Here is a 17812-nt window from a genome sequence, read left to right on the forward strand (position 1 = left end):
TATAAGGATAAAGGAAAGGAACCAGTTAGATGGAACAAGAAACAGAGTGCAAATAAGAAAAGCTACTACACCCATGAAGATAGTGATGGCTTATCAAACAGTGATGAAGATGAACAAGGTAATAAATATAGGTTGTTAATGGCATTTGAAGATGATGATTATGAGGATGCTGTAGATGTGGATAACCTTTATGATGAAATTACTAGACTCAAGAGATGCATAGAAGAAAAGAACATGATTATTGATACTCTACAATTCCAAATTGATGAAAAAGAAAAACATCTTGAAAAATTAGAAGGTGAAATTGTTGGTCTTAGAAAAGAAATTGAGAAAACAAAAACTATTAATCTCAAGTTTGTCAAAGGATCTGAAACTTTGGATGAGATTATCAGTGTGCAGCGGTCTCCACTAAATAAGACAGGTTTGGGCTATAATGGAGAAACTTCTCAAGCATCCACTTCAAAAAGTTATCTTGATGCAGCAAGAAGAAATGAGCAAGAGCACAAGGAAGATCATCAGGTAAAGCAGGGACAAATGTCAAACAGAAACTATCAAGGGCAATCCAGCTCAAGAGTGAACAAAAGCCACAACCAGCCACAGGTAAAATCTTCTCAATTTGGTTCAAGAATAGATGAAAATAGAAATTACAATCAGTTGGATGGTAGATCCAATAATCGCAGAAGCTTCTTCAATGGACAATGCTTTTCTTGCCATAACTTTGGTCACAAAGCAGCTCAATGTGTTGCGTATAAAACAATCATGACTAGGGAAGCTCAAAAACAAAGAAGTATGACAGGGATTACAAAAAGGACCTATAACAACTTTTCAGCTCTTGAAAATGAAGTTGAATGTTCTATTTGCAATAATTTTGGACATAAAGACTTTGAATGCAGAAGCAGGTTTCCGGAAAGAAAGGTACAAGAGCAGAAAAAGGAACAAGCCTCAGGCGCCAAAACATGGAGAATAAAGGAACCTCAAACAGAAAGATGTGGGATAGCATTTTATGCAGAAGGACAAGAAAATCTATGGTACATTGACAGTGGATGTTCGAAGCATATGACAGGTGATAAAGAAAAACTTGAGTCTTATTCTAATTTAGAAAAGGGAAAGAAAGTCTCTTTTGGAAATGATACTCCTGCAACTATAAAAGGAAAAGGTATTGCTCCTTTAAAAGAAGATGTTAAGGCTGGAAATGTTTTATTTGTTGATGGATTGAAGCATAATCTACTAAGTGTCAGCCAAATGTGTGATAAAAAAACCGAGGTTATATTCAGATCAAATGGATGTCTTGTTCGTGATCTTGATACAGGGAAAACAGTTCTCAAAGGGAAAAGAACTCCAAATAATTTGTACATATTTGAAGAAGGACAACAACAATGCTATCTAAGCAAGGATGAAGAGCACTGGTTATGGCATCGAAGGTTGGGACATCTAAGCTTCCCACAAATAAGGAAAGCATGTAAATATCAGGCAGTTCGCGATCTTCCAGATATCAAAATTCCTGACAACACCATATGCAGATCATGTCAGTTTGGAAAACAAACCAGGACTAACTTTCCAGAGAAAGAAGGATCAGCTAGCATGCCTCTTGAGCTAGTACATACAGATGTATGTGGACCATTCAGAAAAAGAACACCTAGAGGAGAGGAATACTTGATATTATTTATTGACGATTTCTCCAGGTTTGTTTGGTTAGGACTTATGAAGCACAAAGATGAAGCATTCGAAAAATTCAAAACCTTCAAAGCCTTGGCTGAAAATGAATCAGGTCACAAAATTAAGTGCCTCAGATCTGACAGAGGTGGGGAATTTACTTCAAATGAATTTTTCGATTTCTGTGATGAACATGGGATAAGGAGAGAATTCTCTACAGCTAGAACGCCTCAGCAAAATGGAGTTGTTGAAAGAATGAACAGAACAATCCAACAAATGGCTCGTGCTATGCTTGATGAATCAGGAACCCCCGCAACCTTCTGGGGTGAGGCTGCACATACTGCGGTTATTATTCTCAACAAGACAAATGTCCGGGTGAACAGCACTCAAACCCCTCATGAGCTCTGGAGTGGTAAAACTCCTTCGGTAAAGCACTTCAAAATCTTTGGGAGCAAATGCTATATCAAGAATACTGAGGAGCAGCTTGGCAAACTTGATCCTAGAGCAGATGAAGGTATTCTTCTTGGCTATTCTCCACATAGCAAAGCATACAAATGCTACAATAAAAGACTTGGCAGAATTGTTGACAGCATTGATGTAGTGGTTGATGAAAAGGGATATATTCCTAGGCAAATACATCGTGAAGACATCGAAGAAGATGAAAGCTACCCTCAAAGACAGAATGATGAAGAAGAAGAACCGCAAGAAGAATCTCAAGAAGAACCTCACGAAGAAGCAGAAGAACGAACAAGAATAGAAGAAAAGACTCCATCCAGATATGTTCAAAAGAACCATCCAGAATCTCAGATCATGGGACAAAAAGAAGCAGGTATACAAACTAGAAGAACAGTTGCAGAAGCTTCAATTTATTTGGCATTACTCTCCTCTACTGAACCACAAAATGTGAAAGAGGCATGCAAAGATGAATGTTGGGTGAAAGCAATGGATGAAGAACTTGAGCAAATCGAAAAGAACAACACTTGGGAGCTGGTTCCTAGACCAAAGGATAAGAATGTTATCGGAACAAAATGGGTCTTCAAAAATAAATTGAATGAAAATGGAGAAGTAATTAGAAACAAAGCCAGACTTGTTTGTAAAGGGTATGCACAGCAAGAAGGAATAGACTTTGAAGAAACTTTTGCTCCTGTTGCAAGACTTGAGGCCATCCGAATGTTCCTTGCTCTCTCAAGTTCTCAGAACTTCAAAGTATTTCAAATGGACGTAAAATCAGCCTTTCTGAATGGAGACTTGGAAGAAGAAGTGTACATTGAACAGCCAGATGGGTTCATTCTTGGAAATGATCCAAATCTTGTATGCCGATTGAAAAAGGCTCTCTATGGTCTCAAACAAGCCCCAAGGGCTTGGTACTACCGGTTGGACAAATATCTTCATCAACAAGGTTTTTCAAAAGGTTCAGCAGATAGCAATCTATATATAAAAATTGAAAATGACAAATTGCTAATACTTGTTGTGTATGTAGATGACATTATTTTTGGCAGCAATGAAGAAGCTATGAGCCAAAGCTTTGCCTCAGTCATGCAGAAAGAATTTGAAATGTCCTTGCTAGGAGAACTGACATACTTCCTTGGTTTGCAAATCCAACAAAAGAAAGGAGGAATCCTTTTATCTCAAACCAAGTATCTCAAGCAGATTTTGAAGAAATATGGCATGGAAGATGCAAAACCAGTATGTACACCCATGGTCACAGGATGTAGTCTCAGTGCAAATGATGATTCTGCAGCAGTACATCAACCAACCTACAGATCTATGATTGGAAGTTTACTATATTTGACAGGTACCCGACCAGACATCATGCATGCAGTTGGAATAGTTGGAAGATTTCAGGCAAATCCGAAGGAGACTCATCTTCAAGCAGTGAAGAGAATTTTCAAATATCTTCAAGGGACTCAAAATTATGGCTTATGGTATCCTAGAGATACAGATCTTACTCTTCATGCCTATACAGATGCAGATTGGGCCGGAAGCGTGGATGACAGGAAAAGCACAAGTGGTGGTGCGTTCTTTATGGGTCCCAGACTGGTCTCTTGGTTCAGCAAGAAACAAAGTTCAATTGCCTTGTCTACAGCTGAAGCAGAATATGTTGCTGCTGCATCTTGTTGCACCCAACTCCTTTGGATGATGCAGAATTTGCAGGATTATCAAATCACTTGTACTCCTCCAATCCCTATCTTATGTGACAACACAAGTGCAATCAGCATCTCAAAGAATCCGGTTATGCATTCAAAAACCAAGCACATACCAATCAAGTACCATTTTCTCCGGGAACAAGTACTTGAACAGAAGGTCAAGTTGGAGTATGTTCCTTCTAAGGAACAAGTTGCTGATATTTTCACCAAACCGTTGCCCAGGGACACTTTTGAATACCTCAGGCAAAAGCTGGGGGTTGTTGATGCATCATCTTACTGTTGATCATCTTCCTATTGGTGGTATAGGCTCAGGGGGAGCACATAATGCATTGTTGGCCTTATGGAAAAGGAGATCTTGGAAATAGCTGCAATATGTCTCTATCTCCTTCATGATGGATTTCTGGTTACAGATCTGGCAATGCATGAGCATAGGGGGAGCATACCCTTTGCCCTTGATGTCAAAGGGGGAGAATGAAGCTGAAGATTATGTGGTTGCCATCAAGTCCAAAGGGGGAGATTGTTGGCATTATGATTCAGGTGTTGTCCTTGATGGCAAACCCATTCAGGAGATAAATCAAGAAGGACGCAGGAAATATGTTCAGCAAGTGCGTCCCCGCAGGTATACCATACAGAACCCGCGTCCAGGGACGCAGGCCAGCCGTTCAGGAGGTGCGTCCGCCCAGTGCACACATTTCAAGGCAGAGAAAAGCACGTGGGGGTTTCTTGTGTGGTATCTAGCCGACGGTTTTGTGTTTCTATGGTGTCGGCTCGTGGTTTTGTTCCATGTTTTGGGGAGAAGCTTGCCTATATAAAGCAAAGGAGTTCATTTGGATTAGCAATCATCTTAGTTGAATATCTTTTGGTGAGATCTAGTCCAGATCTATGAAGGCGAATCTTCTAATGGACTGTGATCTCTATGGCGCATGATCAGATCTGTGGATCTGAGTGTTTGAGTTGGTTCTGAAGTCCTCTTATCTTCTATATCTGAAGGGACGCAGATTCAGTGAAGGGAAAGTGCGCCGGGACGCAGTACAGTAAAGGCTCAGGTGCGTCTCTGAGGCAAAGGACGCGGCGCGACGGTGTTATTGGGTGCGTCTCTGGAGCAAAAGACGCGGCGCGACTGTGTTATTGGGTGCGTCTCTAAAGAAAACGACGCGGCGCAACAGTGTCTTTGGGTGCGCCGGTCGCAGCTAAGCATAGAGGAACAGTGCGTCTGCACGCAGAGCAGCGGAAGGTAGACTGCGTCCAGTCGCAGGCCACAGAAATAAAATATGCGTCCCTGTCTTGAGATGATCTGTTGACTGTATATTTCTATTCGTAAGGTGTTCTGGGTTATTTCTGCAATTACTGATCTGATATCTGTAGTGGACTATATCTGTTGTATACTTGTTGATCATTTGATTCTTCATGAAAAGAATTAGGGGGTTGTAGCTCCCTTCCAGGAGAGACTGGAAAACGAGAGAGAGTTGTAGCTCTCTGCAGGTTGCAGCCTGCGTGCTGGTAAAGGACTGCACCAGTACAAAATCATTGTAAAAAGAATTTCTTGAAAGAAGATAGAGACATATTGCAGCAGGTGGTTTTCTCCCGCATTGGGTTTCCACCTTACATCTTGTGTTCTTTGGTGTGACTGTCTATTTTCTTTATTCATGCTCATTGTTTTATGGTACTGATATGCAAGAATAATTCAAAAGATCAAATAAGGAAGATTTGGTAAATTGCTAGATAATACTGATTCACCCCCCCTCTCAGTATTATTTCCAACAATTAAACAATGAGTTACGAAACACATAAGAATCCGCTACTATCAGTCATCTGTAATTATAATGTTCTTCGAGGTACATTCCTTTTCTTAGATCTCAGCAAGTCTGCTAGATTTGTGCATGATGTTTTTAGTCATTCTATAATTATTTCACTTTTTGTAAAATTAGGTTTCAATGTGTAGGCATTAGCATTAATGGAGTCTTTGTAGTTATCTTATTGAAAATGCATTGTATTGAGTTTGTTAAAACACTGGAGAAAAGAAAATCTGTTACAAGACTTGGTTGGGTCTGAGGTGCTGGGTTTGCCAAGTCGACTTGTTCAGACTCAGTGAGTGAAATTTGTGCTTGTTTTTTCAATGATTTTGTAACTGTTGGGTCTGAGGGCATGGCCTGTGGGTCTATTGGGTCTGAGGGGATGGCCTGTGGGTCTGCCAAGTTGACTCACCCAGACATACCAAGTCAAATTTGTGGGTAACCCATTGTTGACTGCATTGTGACTGTTAACTTGTGGGCTTGCGCAACTTATTTTACTAATGCACAGCGCCAAGCAACGAAGGATGCTGGTGTTATTGCTGGCTTGAATGTAGCTCGTATTATCAACGAACCCACAAACGATATCTTATGGCTTGGACAAGAAGGGTGGAGAGAAAAATATTATTGTTTTTTATCTTGGCGGTGGCACGTTTGATGTCAGCGTTCTGACTATTGACAACGGAGTTTTTGAGGTTTTGGCTACAAATGGTGATACCCATCTTGGAGGTAATCTGTCTGACGAATTTGAATATGGTTATCATTGACTTTTTGGATTTCGAGCTTTGAACTTACGGGATGTACACTAATATGTAGGTGAAGACTTTGACCAAAGGATAATAGAATATTTCATCAAATTGATCAAGAAAAAGCACGGAAAGGATATTAGTAAGGATAGCAGAAATGAAATAAGACATTCAATGTGTTCCTTGTAATATAGATATAAAGAGAACATCTAAAAAAAAGTAATTGCACAATGATCCAGTGCAAGAAAACAAGGTTTTCCACAAACCAATTAACTTTTCTAGAAAAATTCAACAATCCCAATTTAATAATCTTATCGGCCACTCTTTGTAGCTTTTGGGACAATTGCTAGTTTATTACCATATAAATTTAGTTTTTTCTTTTAACCTTTCACTATTCACTATGGTTAATCTCACTGCCTCTTGTATGGTAGCTGTAAATGTGTTAGAAAACCTGCACAGATGAATCTAGCTAGTAAAGGTTGAACACACAGCTTTGCAGAGCAAAAACACTAAAAGAAAATCGAAAGAAGAAAAGAATGATACATTCGAAAATATGTTACAATGCTCATGATATAGCATCACTGGGTGAAGATCCCAAGGTAATGCACTATAGTGGTGATCAATGAGAAGACTCAACACCTACAACAAGTTCCGGAGATAACTAGTCAGTTGCGGAGTTAAAGAAGGAGCAAATCAAGGAGTAAATCATGCAAAAGGAATCTTGCATGCAATCCCATGCTCTAACTAAGAGTCCGCATGTAGGTGTGTAGTAGTTCCAACATGCAAAAGGAATCTTGCATGCAGTCCCATGCTCTAACTAAGAGTCTGCATGTAGGTGTGTAGTAGTTCCAACACCCCCCCTGAACACCACTATGGGGAAAAATAGAAAATGGGCCCTGGCAAATAAGGCCAAAGGTCACCCAAAATACAGTGCAACTTGTACTAAAATTGAGGAAAGAGGGAAAACCTCGTGGGAACCCCCCCCCCTCTCAAAATACAATGTAATCAAAAGAAAAGAGGAAGAAAAATACAGTTGCTAAGCAATCGTGTCCTTCACTCCAAGACGATCGCGCAAAAAGCGAAACTTCTGCTCAGTGAATGTCTTGGTGAAGATGTCCGCAGTCTGTTCTGCTGAACGACAGAACTGCAAATCAATGACCCGATCATGTACTAAGTCTCTGATGTAGTGCATATGGATCTCTATGTGCTTCGTCCGCTGCCGCTGTACTGGATCCCTGCAAAATTTGAAAGTGCAAAAGTGTTTATGGTTGATAAGATTTAGAAATGGTTATGGACTTGCATAACCATTTCCAAATCTTATCAACCATAAACACTTTTTTTTTAACTTTTAAAATAAAATACCCTTTTAATCTCTTTATAAACCTTCTCTTTTCAAACAATAAAATGCCTCTTCAATATAAGGCATCAAACTTTTTAAACCCTCGGGCCTCACACTTAATGGATAACTTTATGAATCTTAAAAACAATACAACCTTTATACGCCCCCACCGATGAATACAGTTTATACGCCCCCACCGATAAATCTGTATTCATGCCGAGTGGCCCACCAAATAAATTTTCCCACCTTCTCATGTTCCTTGTAAATTTTTTATGAATAAACCTTTTCCTTTTGAAATGTGGCTTTGACTCTTCAATTTCAAAACGCTCACAACCACGCAAGGGTTGTTTACAAGAGCTGCGGATGCTCAATCTCATGGACTTGTTCAACAAACTCTATTTACATTGCCCGCAGAGCAAACGAACTCGGCTATGGTGGCTAAGAAATTTTAGACTCACTTACCAATCGGCTCTCCAAGCTGTGGTTGCAGATATTCTGACATATTCTGACTCTTTGAAAGCTTTGGTTTAATTTTGTTTTGATATCAATTGGTTGGTTGGAAAGAGAAGAGAAGAAAACCATAAAATTTCACACATTACAATGAACCTTTTAGTGGTATTTAAACTTTTTCAATTAGCAACTCCCTCAAAATAACTTCAAATACACATTCTAAATTTGAATTTTCCCAAAATATAACTTAACTAAATTTGAATTTTCCCAAAATATAACTTAACTCTGAACTCAATAAACTTGACTACATTAATTGACTTTCCAAATTTAACCAGCTCTTAAATACTTGAGTAACTACAATTTCCAATAATATTTACATTTATGTCGAATGAATATATCCATGGTAAATATAATACTCCCGCAGAAAGGGTCAGGAGTTAGCATTTTGTGCGAAAACAAACAAAATTTGATCAATATTAGGCTTGCTCGGCATGGTTCCTGTTTCACCAAGCCAGCCCATGGTGAATTCACTCAAATGTATCCACCAAATTTGATTGGGACTCTACACTATCCTGTAATTCAATGTATCCGCGAAATTTGATTACGACTTTACGATGTGCTGTAATTCACTATGAAATTCTCTTATGGCTCCTACCATTTCTGACATTGGAATATCAGCCATTCAAGTTGTACATAGACTTTGACGTTGTGGTGGTCATTATATCTTTTGTTTGTAGCACTAACGGAATATTATGATAAATATGCAAAAGTTTTTGATAAACAAACAGGCTAATTTACATTTAACGTTGAATCAAATATTATATAATGACGTAAAATGTTTTAAAGTTTGCACAAATTCTTAAATGTTATATACCATGCGGTGTAAGAGTATTCGATTAATCAACATGCATCATACTATGTATTAAAACTAATATAATTGGTTTTAATATAATTCAGTATCAAGATGTTTTTAAAACTTGCATAATTTTTGCATGCTTGATGTCCTGCCGATAGCTCCGGGTGCACCATTGCATGGGGTCCATAGGCTAGGGCTTGCTTCTTCAACTATCACCATCAATAAAGTCAAAAGCATATCATTGAATTCATTTTTAAAATCTCAACTTATTCAAACCCAATCAATCTAACAATTATATTAAATTGAATTCATACGGACCAAATAACCAAGTATAAATTAACACTCAATTATATTAAATTGAGTAAATATCAATTGTTATTTTAAACTCCTTGCACCCACTGGACTGAACATTTTGATCTTATGATTACCATGACCATATAATTTCCTTGATAATCGAGCAAACACAGCTCACTAACTAATCAATCAATCCCTTCTTCTTCAGGTATTCCACACCATCATCGAAAATCCCGTCGATGCCAAATTTGAACCACCAATTTTTCCGACGAAGGGTATACCTTTGGGACCGGTGGCATATCCTCAAACCTGTTCAAGCAATTCCATTAGAATTTGGTAATTATATAGACATTCATACCCATACTAATATAGAAATGCCATACTTTATTGATAGTCACACTCACTGGGTTGTCACATTGTACTATGGATAGTGTTTGGATAAGTATTCTGCCAACTGTGGGACGGTGGTGATTATAGGGAAGAAGATGTCGTAGGTGTGCAGAGGGGTTTTCCATGAAGAAAACATGAGCGCTAGATAAGTCCTCCACGTGTACCAATCGAATGTTGTAGTATGCCATCTCTATACCCTTCAAAGCTTGTATATTTTGTTGGTCACCGGTGAGGAGGGAAAGGGTTAACCTAGTTGAGTAGGGCACGTTGGGCATAATGGTAGGTCCCTCTACTAGCACATGAATGATGGTCACCACATCCAGCCCTAGATATTATTTTCCGTATTGCAGCGCTGCCTGTTCTCCAAGCGTCTTGGAAACCGGATATGCCTGCACAATTAACCATTAAACATTGTCCCACGCTTCATTACGGGTATATTTCACTTCCAATTGAATTTTAAGGAAGATTAGAGCATTAAGCTTCCATTCTTCAATATCATTTAATTACCTACTATTTGGATTTATTCAAGTGATCATTCATCATGCGTAAGTATGTAAGTAAAGAAATTTCAATTATTTTAATAACATAACTCTTTGGGGTGGTTTTTCAAGTAGTTATCCCTTGAGATGTAATATGTCATACTTTATATCCTTGCTTAAAATGAGTAATATTTTAAAATGAGTAATATTTTATATATAGAATTATCACCACTAGAAAATCAAATATGACTTTACATATACACAGTAAGATCTGATATGCATCTAAGGAAACTTTGGGAAATAAGTCCTAAGGATCCATTTTGCATACCAAAGTTGATGCGCCCACATAAGTCAATATAATGATTTCTTCCTCATCATATTCCTTTGTTGGTGTTAATTATCATATCCAAGTGTCAGATATAAAATTCTAGGCTAAATCCTTCTTGTAATATTCAATCATTCAATCACAATAGATACTTATTTTTCATTGTTCTCTCATAAACTAAGGAATTTGCAATAAATAAATATATTATTCATTTTATTGAATTTGATTTTTACAGAGGTCAAAAAACCCATTAAACATGGTTGAAAAATGGACATTATGCATAGAAGTTTCTTATTATCCCAATCCAAGGCAAGCAGTGATTAATTATATGCTATGGAATATTGCGACGAACAAAGTCCTCCAAAGGAAAAGGAATGTACCTAGAAGGACAACAAACAATGAGGAATATTATATTGCATTAATAGAAGGCTTAGGAACAACTAGGGAGTATAGATCCAATGGAATTGTAGTCTTCACCAATTCTGAACTTGTGTGCAACCAGATGGTACGAAGTAAAAAAGAAGAGGTTAAAACAACTACACGGATAATAAAAAAATATTGTTAGTCAATTTCAATCATTTAACATAAGACATTCTGCAAATGTTAATAGGATGTCTAGTGATATATTGTATGGGGAAATGCCAATTCAATATTTGTGTGTGAAAGATGAATTGGTGTTAAGAAGCTCTCCATCAAGATTTATTGATGGATGTTGTAATATATATTTGATATGTGTGTGTGTTTTAGTTATAAATGCAGTGTTTTTAATAACCATGTGGTTTTTCAATACTATACTAACTTTGCCCCAACTATGTGAGCACAACTTGGTGAACTTGACATCTTTTAGAAAATTTTATATTTAAATCTCAAAATGTGCACTTCAACGCTTGTGTTTTTAGTCTTGAATATATTTTAAATGAAGAATTTACACCAAATCATTTTGAAGAAACCCTCACATAGTTACATTAATTTTACGAGTTCTTGATCTTTTTAAATAGGGATTTAAAAGAATTTTAAATGCATGAAGTAACTTCAATGGTTTTTTCTAAGATGATATCTATATATATATATATATATATATATATATATATATATAGATATATATATATATATATATATATATATATATATATATATATATATTTCACGAATCGACGAAGTGGATCATCACATGAACATTTTCCACTTATTCTTTAAGGCGAGCATCAATTCAGTCTCATGCATCAACCAGAGGGTGACCTTCTATGCATGTTGATGGTATTGGTCATGGATCAAGGAGATTATCAGATTAATCGGGGGAGGTCCATCATTCATTACATCATGAGCATGGTATATATACATATATATGTGTGTGTGTGTGTGTGTGAAAGTTTGAAATGATATTTTAATAATCATATGTACATACACATGGAATTGATTTTTTTTCGATTTAGCTTTATCAATTTATAATAAATTTCATCTTTTTTAGGAGCATCTCTCAATAGGTAGAAGAGAGTATCAAATCAATTAATGGAGATCCATCATTCACATCATCATGGTATGGTATATATATGTTTATGTTAATTTACTTAAATGATAAATAGGTAGAATTATATGTGCATACATATATTGAATAGTTTTTTGTCAATTAAACTTAAATAATTTATTATAATTTCTATTTTTTTTAAGAAGCCTCTCTCACTATGTCGTTGTGTGAGGGTGGTCAACATTCTCCCAGTGGTCAAAAAGCTCAATAAACTCATGTAATTTGGCATGATGGCGCTCGACCATCTTTTGGTAGTTATCAATCTCAATCGGATCATCATGGTTCTCATCATTTTCGTAAATTATATAATAATAAAAGCTTATGTTAAAACAAATTTTTATATGTAAATGAATTGTATGTACATATACATGTACATGTCTATCTTGCATGTGTATAAATACATTTGAACATGTTTTTATATTTATGTAATTATATTAATGTAGGGGCTGAAAATGTTGATCGAAGTAAACGTAGGTGAAGCAGGGCAATTCTAGAAGAAGACTAGAAACCAACTATCACCTATCTATCTAATATTCCTCATGAAATTCCTTGGGAAACAAAGATGCAACAATGTACATTACAGAGGTGCATATGTCATTATTCAAAATTGAAGAAATATCTTGTGGGTTTGGAGCTCCTTGGAGAGAGTCGACAAAGCTTAGAAATAGTTGTGCACTCTCTAAGCTCATTTCTTGATATTTACAAGAAAATTGGGCCAACAACTGATTGATTTATAGATATGTTGAGTCATAGAAAGGAAGCAATGATGGATCCCGATAAATGGGCCAAGGTAAGTAGAAGGGTTACAAAAGTACATGCAAAATCTATGCTTAATTTCAAAGAAGGGTCGAAAAGAAAGATGTTCAAGGTGCAATATTTCAAGCACCCTGAAATAGCCCACCATTTGCATAATAGGTTCCTTACAGAGTATGTAAATATGCCATGGAATGATGAGGTTCCACATTATTTTGAAAAATTATTTTATGCATAATTCTTTTTGGGTATTAGAGCTGATTATACTGACATTCCATTTGAATTTTATGGTACTAGGAGAGCTAAGACATATGAACATAAAGGTGCATTAAGGGATACAAAATTGTCCCACCCTTCGCCACCTTTGATACCTCAACCTCCTCATCTGGTATGTTTATGGTCGTAGAAGGATGCCACTTATCAAATTGGTTGAGAAGCAAGGGATGTCATTATAGACAACATCTACACTGCATTGACTGTAATTGATGTCGGTCTAAATCGACAAAGAGCATCAGTTGGTGCACGTGCTAATTTTTTATATAAAACAGATGAGGAGATTGATAATATGAATATTGAAGAGGTTAAATCATATGCAAAGGGTTGTTGTGATGGTTGGCAAGACCTAATTTGTCATGAGGAAGAGGGCATGGGATCAGTATGTGTCAATGGTTAAGTTGGATATTTTAATGTAATGTAATGTATGTGTTAATGTTGATTCGCATAGATTTTGTTAATTTTTTTAGATATAATCTAACACAAGTGTGTCATATGTTCACCATTTGAAGATAAGTTGTCTGTTGAATGAAAATTTTGATAATATCACGGTCCGAGGTTCAAGTTCCAATATATATATATATATATATATATATATATATATATATATATATATATATATATAGATATATATATATATATATATATATATATATATATATATATATATATATATATATATATATATATATATATATGTTGAGAGATGTTAGTTTTTTTTTAAGAGTTCAAGTTGATATTATATTGGTATCGTGAATATGTATATTTTTAAAAGAAATAATTACATATATAAGTTAACAGATTCTAATTCCATCTGTCGTTTTCAACATAGTGCCACCCTCTTCCTCCCTATTAGGAGATGTGTCAAATATTCACTTGTCACAAGTATTATTATTTCACTTTTGTTTTGTTATAAATTGAAGAAATTTTCATTAAAATATAATATCTTTATCTTATAGTTTTAAAATTTTTTAATTTTAGGCATGTGGAGACGGTTTCTATTCTCTAAGGTCTTAAGCAATGGAGTCAGCGATGGGTATAGGATTGTCTAAACAATTTGAAAAAGTTGTCTAAGAATTTTTTTAATATTGTGAGTTTATGTATTTTCATGTGCAATTTTAAATTTTTAATATATACATGTACATGTAGTATACAGGGAATCCATGAGGGCGAAATACAAGGGGAACACCATGAGGTATTGCACAAAGAAATTCCAACAATGTTTAATTTTGGTTTTCATATGAAGACGACACAATCAAAAGAATGATCATGAAGATTTGAATTGACATGTGCATCCATCTGACCATATCCAATGTTCATTGAATTTTATTCCACGACCTTTAAATGAGTCATAAATCTTATCAAAGCAATGTTGTACAAAATGTGTATCGTGCGTACAATCATCGCTGATATAAAAGTGATATTCTTTAATAACATGCCGATTCCGACTGGCACTTTCTATATGAACAATATTTTGTTCAGTGTGTCTATATAGAACATGTACAAGCATAGAGACTTAGTTAGAATGATAGTATTCACTCTTTATTTCATTTTGTGCAACAAATGTGTAATTTTCTACAAAATCTTCTATTGACAAAATAGTCCTTGGTGGAAACTTTTTATGGTATTTTTTGAATTGCAGGTCCCACCATCGAGCTCTATGAGAATGATTCATGTATTATAAATTTTTGTCTCAAACTTCTTTAAAAACTCTATCACATAAATTTCTTCTTCTTCTAAGTCAATCCTTTTAGCACTTGTACTACTACTTTAACCAATCGATCTATGAATATATTCATATCTCTTCCATTTCACTTTTATGCTAGACAATGATTGATCATTTATATCAATAGGATATTTATCGTGAAATAAAGTCAAATTTCCACAATGATCGCATTTTTTACCACCAACGCATTTCTTTTGGTAAAATAATTCATGATTTTCTCTTGCATATAGAATTTGGGATATTCGTGGATAGTGGAAGGAGGAAGTGAATTTTTCCAAAATGTTTTACCAAAATTAAGGAAGGTGTCATAATATAATTTAAATTCCACATGATTGGTGGACTCCAGTATTGTAGCAATAATGCTACAACTCCTGGAGCTTCCTATCTCTAATTTTATCAACCCAGTAGTTCGTACAAACTTGGAAGCGACGGTGCTGTATGCACAAGTACTAGCTCTTGTCGCAGCTGTCACTTGGTCAGCTGGCACAAGTCCGCTAGGGCTCAAGCCAACTTCTATAGGCTCACAGAAGAAGCTTTATGAATGATGGATGAAAGCTAACTGAAAGAAGACTAATCTAGTTGCAGAAAGGAACTGAAAGCCAACAAAGCATGAAAACCCTAGTAAACCCTAATTTGACTAGGCTAGATCCTAACTATGCAAAACTGGGAATGAAACTACTACCACTAATGCCATTACTTGCAGTGAACTGAAATACATGCATCTAAGCTACTTGCATCTGAAAAATCATGTTTTTGTATTTTTTCATTAAGTGGTTGGATTTATTGTGATGATGCTTTTGATTAGGGTTTGGTTATGCAGGAGCGGTTGGAATGGAAGGAAAGCATGGGCAAGGTCAGGATGGCTAAGGGAGGTCCCAGAGGGTCTCCAGCATCAGTCCACAGAAGCCTACCACGTTCGGATGCTCAGCAAACGAGTTTGCAGGTTTCTACAGGAAGTCTGTAGGGGATCCTACAGGAAACTCAGGGGTTTCTACAGGAAGTCTGTGCAATTCTACAGGATGTTTGGCCGTGGAAGTTTTGGGAGATGGTGGAGTGTTGGAGTGGTGTGGAAGGATAGGTGAGATGGAGATGGAGCTGGTGATGGCTCAGGAGCAGAGAAATCAGATGGAGGAAGAGTGCATGTAGTGGTTTGATGGTTGGAAGGATGGGATCAACGAAAGGGTAAGTAAATGGAGCTAAGTGATTAATGGATGAGTTGGAGGGTAGATGAGTTGGACAGAGGCTGAGTAGGTGGATTGAGGAGAGATCAAGAAGAAAAAGAAGAAAGTGGAATGATAAGGAGAAGCGTAAATGAAACAAATGACTTATGCACCCAAAAACGAGAAATTCCTTAACCTATGATAACTGTGCTATGAAACCTATGAACAACAATGGAAAACCAAGAAATGAAACTTGTGCATGGAAGTGAAATGTATAAGTATGGTTCAATGTCAAAAGTGCATGGATGGATCTTCAACGAAAATTTCTATGTTGCAGCTTGTATGGAAGTGAGAAGAATTGCGTTTCTTTTTGGTGGTTGGTTATGGGCTGCACCCCAATCCCTAAGAGAGATGGCAGTGAGCCTTAACAACCTTTTGCTGGAGCTCCAATAATTTATAACTATCCTCCTATCGAATCTAAGCAACTAAAACAAATTCACCATAAACTAATCCTATCTAAGCTCATGAAAAAGACTAAATTAACAAGCTGTAAATTCGAATTGCATGTGAAAGTAAAAACTCAAAGTGCTGGAACGAAATGCAAACACATTACAACACCGAGGAGATCTATTGCTCTCAAGTTGGGCCCTAACCTGAGAGCTATAGCTCCCTTAGAAACTCAGAATGATATCAAGATCTGCCTGCCTTTATTCATAAACGAAAGTCTGATGACATGCCAAAATGGCTTACAAAAGGAACAAAAACCGAGCTAGAGCTCGTACTTCCAAATTACAAGAGTAATACCAAAGTTAAAAAAGCTTCTATCCAATGCTACGGCCTCAGTATTTATGCCAAATGATCATCCAACAGGTGTCCTTGATTTTAGGAGCTCGGCTGTCCAACTGAAGTTTAAACTGCTGATCCTGTAGGACAGTCATAACTGCTGTTCCTGTAGAATAGTTATAGCTGTTGTTCCTGTAGAACAGTTGGCTGCTTCTAAGCTCGGTGGGGAGATGGATTGGAGCTCGGAGCTATGGTGGGAATCACGAGGAAGGTCCCCAGGACCGTGGACATCCTCTCCTAAAAACCAGCAGTGCCACCTCATTGTCTCCTTGTCTCCTTTCTCGTGGTCTTTTCTCCCTTTTAATGCCAAAAACCTGAAAGCATCATGCATTAGTCACGTAGATAGAATGCCTACCCTTCTTCCTACAAACAACACGAATAAACCAAGAAATGAATGCATAAGCAATAAAAAATGAATGGTTTGAGCAGAGCAAGTAGGCCAAATGAGCCCAAATTGTACCAAAAATTGGGGCTCATCATCACCCCCCAGCTAAACTATTTGCTCATCCTTGAGAAACTTTGCCCTGGCTCCTCGTCTTTGGCCGAGAACTAGAGCCTGGAGCACGCTTTTCCTTCCCTGTTTTTGGTGGCCTTGCCTTTTCTACCGAGGGTGGCGCTTCTTCCTTTCCCGTTTTCGGCGGCCCTGCCTTTGCTGCCTCTAGTGGTGACGAAGGTGATGCTTCTTCCCCCTTTCCTATTTCCTTGAGCCGGGCTTCGGAAGGCGACTGGCCTATTTTTCGTGTCCAGGAAGTTATTTTTGGGCTCCCCTTTTCGGGGGTGGCTGATGTTTTAGAGGGGGTTCTTGCACTGGGTGAAGTAGGGACATCCCCTGAAATGGTTTGGCTGCTGGGTGGAGGCTGTGGCTTGCCCGTGGTCATCCTCTTGCTTCTCCTGGCTTCAGATGGTAGAGGGGTCTCCCTCTCCCTTTTCTCCTTCGGTTTTGGAGGTGTACTGAGGGCGGCCAGCGCCGCTACTGCCTCCTTTTCGAGAATGCCAGCCTTCTCTTTCTTGCGTTTCGCTCTCTCAGAGCTCCTTGTAGAGGGCCCCTCCTTTTCAGATTTCG

The sequence above is a fragment of the Pinus tabuliformis genome, chromosome J (assembly GCF_031772625.1).
Source record: "Pinus tabuliformis cultivar Carrire ecotype Pingquan chromosome J, CPIR1, whole genome shotgun sequence".
Taxonomy (NCBI): domain Eukaryota; kingdom Viridiplantae; phylum Streptophyta; class Pinopsida; order Pinales; family Pinaceae; genus Pinus; species Pinus tabuliformis.